The sequence below is a fragment of the Dermacentor silvarum genome, chromosome 7, assembly GCF_013339745.2.
Source record: "Dermacentor silvarum isolate Dsil-2018 chromosome 7, BIME_Dsil_1.4, whole genome shotgun sequence".
NCBI classification, from domain to species: Eukaryota; Metazoa; Arthropoda; class Arachnida; order Ixodida; family Ixodidae; genus Dermacentor; species Dermacentor silvarum.
This window is the reverse complement of record NC_051160.1, coordinates 124,946,435-124,950,198: the sequence shown is the minus strand read 5'-3', so window position 1 is coordinate 124,950,198 and position 3,764 is coordinate 124,946,435.

Below are 3,764 nucleotides of genomic sequence, written 5' to 3'. Positions count from 1 at the left end.
CAGCTAGTCGACGTGGTGGAACTCGAAGCACCGGCAGCGGCTGCGGCTGCACGTCGTTTTCACGTCTTCAGCACCCATTCGCGCTTGTGTGGACGTTGGCGCACCTTCAATTTCCTCTCCTCTTCCTCCGAGCGAACGACACGTCTGCGTCCAATCACGAGTCCAATGGGCAACTGCTGATAACAGCGCTAGCGCGATCTCGAAGCCACGAGACAAAGGAGCACAACGATTGATGGGAAGCGCCGCCGCCGATTTCGCGACGCTGCTGAAAGAAGCATCGGCGGTGGCGAGGCGAGGGCGAGGGCTGCCGAAAATTGTTGTTCTACACGTCATTTGGTCCGCGGACGTGATCCGCCAGAACATAGCCATATACAGCTTCGCTAAAAAGAAAGCCTCAGGAAATTCTAAGAGGTATTCGAAATGGTTACCATATACAGGGTTCGCATGCAAAGTCGGGCTTCCTCGGGAATCATTATGCCATGGGCGAACGGTCAATCGCTTTCTTGGCTGAATATGAGTTGTGATTTGCTGTGGTGATATTGAACCAGGCTATTCGCTATCGGTAGAGAGTTCTCACCTGCGAGCGCTGATATATGCGGCAATCTCAAACACAGAGCTAAGACAATTTTTCGTGCGACAACACAGGCTACGTAAATATTTCAATAAAATAAACAATTTAGCAACGGAATGTAGAAGGAATGAGCACTGTAGCAATGTCTTATGTCACATATCAACATGAACACGATACACTTTCAAGTGAAGTTCAAAATGATATCTGAAAAGGGGTACCAAAATATGAGTGCCGCCTAGGTAAGCTCTGCCCGGCGACAAATCTAAGAACATTTTGCTGTGCCCTGCTTATCAGTATCACTTATAACGCAAATAGGGTTTAAGAAATGCCGATGTGGGCCGATAATCATGAAGATCGTGACAGCAGCCTACTTTGATTGTGACCTGGTCATGGTAAGTGACATCACTGCGTGTTTTATCGACTGATGCTAATGTCATCATAGAAGAGCAGAATATATATATATATATATATATATATATATATATATATATATATATATATATATATATATTTGTGGGGTCAGAGGGCCGTGGCTTCGGAGTCAGTGGCCAGCTGAGGCTCTCAGAGACAACACAGAGTGCGGTAGACATGCAAAGGAGAACCTTTACTGTCCCAAACCCAGACCAACTGAGAGTCAGCTTCCTGATCGCCGCTCCGCCGCTCCGCCGCAGGACCGCTGCGCGTGGCCCGGACGCATGAGCCCAGCTCCGGAGATGATGATGGCGGCACAGTGGTGGTGCTACCACGCGGCCGGCGTCCCCATACTGCCCCCTCTCCTGCGGATCAAGGATCCATGTCGAGGGAGATGAGGTCCTCTAAGGACGCTTGTGGTTCCTGTGGAGTCAGTGCCTCTGCACCAAGGGAATGCTCCTGGTACGCATCTAAGACCTCGTCCCGAAGAAGGTGGGGGCGCAGGCAACGGAGTAATGCAGTGGCTGCCTCCACGGTGCCGGAAGCGGGAGGCAGAAGGCGAGGATGGTAAAGCGTAGCTGCGGCGAGCCGATCCCAGTGGAGAGCTCCTGCGTGATGAGCGCGGCAGGAGATCTCCGGCGCGCGGCATAAGGGACAGAGGATGCGGGCTTCCTCGGGCGTGTAGACAGGAGTCTGCTCGGTTGAATAGCGCTCGGAGAGCAGAGGCCCAGGAACGGCTCGGGAACCAGCTCCGGTGAGTCCCCAATGCGTGGCCGTGGCTGCAGCTCCCAAGGCAGCCGCGAGACCCAACCAATGGAGTTGTTCGTGGAATCAAGGGCCGTCCAGATGGCGAACGCTGTGGCGGCCAGTGGGCAATTACCGATGAGCAGGATCGAGGTGATAGGGCACACACCGGTCGTGGAACCGAGAACGCTGGCGGAGCGACCATGGGGAGCGGGACATCAGTAATATGTGCAGCGCAATGGATAAAATTGCTGGCATGGCAATGCTATTATGAAAATTTATATATCGGGCTTGATATCTTGCAACTTCAGTGTTGAATAAGCCCACAAAGGAGGCACGAGAGTACCGTGAGGCCTAAGAGGACGGCGAAATATACCATTTGAGCTCCGAGACATGTACTAGTCCAACTAAGGTGTCGGTTTTGGTGTCTTTCAAGCGGGAAGGTACATTACCAAGCTTGCGTGAAATAGCAAATGGACCATCCCATCCCGGTGCCAAGGAAGCTGAAAAACCTTTAGCCGAGTTGCTCAAATGATGCGCACGACGTAATACTAGGTCACCGGGTTCGTACTGAACGTCACGGCGGTGAGAGTGATATTGGCGTGTTTGTTCGAGCCGAGCATTGTTCAATTGCTCACGAGTAGCAGTGATAGCAATTGTAAGACTCTTGCATCGGGCACTCACGAAATGATGGTTATCGGGATAGGACGAAAGCGACCGTACGAAGGTATGGGTTAGTGGAAATGAAATTTCCCTGCCAAAGTTCCGATATGCGGGTGTAAAACCAGTGGATCTGTTGACCGTGGTACGCGTCGCTGAATGGCATTTCTGAAAGCTTAGTATCCCATTCCGCATGAACGGTGGTATGTGCCATAAGCATTGACCTCAGGTATCTGTTGATGCGTTCGGTTATGTTAGTCTGTGGATGGTGTGGCGTTGCCTTTTTGTATTTATGCCGAAGGCAGAAGACGCTTTCGCTAATGTGCCGCTCGTGAAGTAAGAGGCATTGTCGGTTATCAGTTGTGGTGGAAAACCAAAACGCGAAGGGCATGGAGGAGGCAGTGCTAAATGTTCTGTGAAGGGTACGCTAAGGGTATAAGTCAACCCACTTCGTAAAGGTGTCGGTAACCACCAATAGGTAGCGGTTTCCCTGCGGAGTACGGGGGAAAGGTCCCAAAAAGTCACATGCGACGATTTGCCACGCGCTTTGGCTAAGAACTGTCTGCATCAAGCCCGGTGGCAGATGACTATGTTGTTACTCGCTCACAATTCGAACAGCTACGTGCATACCGTCAAACGTCCTGCCGCATGCCTGGCCAGGTAGCAGTTTGACATAACTTATCGTAAGTCTTGTTAGAAGAACTGTAACCAGCTAAAGCAGCGTTGTGGAAGTACCTAATGAAGGCTGTTCTGAGAATTTTTAGGATCACTACACGAAAGGGGGAGTTACCGTCATCCTCATTAGCTTGTAGAATGTAGCGAAGCAGAAGGCCATCGTTAGCGAGTGCATAGGCACCGATGGTAGACGCTTGCGCACTAGAGCCACCTAGAGGCCGTCTTTGGGTTTGCGCCTAGGAGGCGCTTCCTGCTGACCAAGGTACCCCTCGCAGGTCTGGAGCTGTGTCAACAGCAGCAACTAGGGAGGTGGCTCGTGGGAGGAAGAAGGCTTTGGCAAAGGCGCGCGTGAGAGTGCATCAGCAACATTGTTTTGTGCACCTAGTGCGATGTTGATGGTAAAAGGATATCTTTGCAACGTTAATATCGAGCGCGAGCAAGGCGACCGCCGGGTTTTGTAAACATTGCAGCCAGGTCACCGCCATAGTGTCAGTTTGGACAGTAAAAGAGGCGCCGTTCAAGTAGAGGTCAACTTTTTTTAAGCGCAATGACAATAGCAAGACGTTCGCGCTCAGTTACAGTGTAAATCTTCCTCTGCGGAGTAACAGTGTGACTGCGAACGCAACAAGCCACAACTCACCCTCGAATTTCGTAGTAAAACAGGCCGAGAGCGTACTCAATAGCGTCTCTTGCAGCACAACGG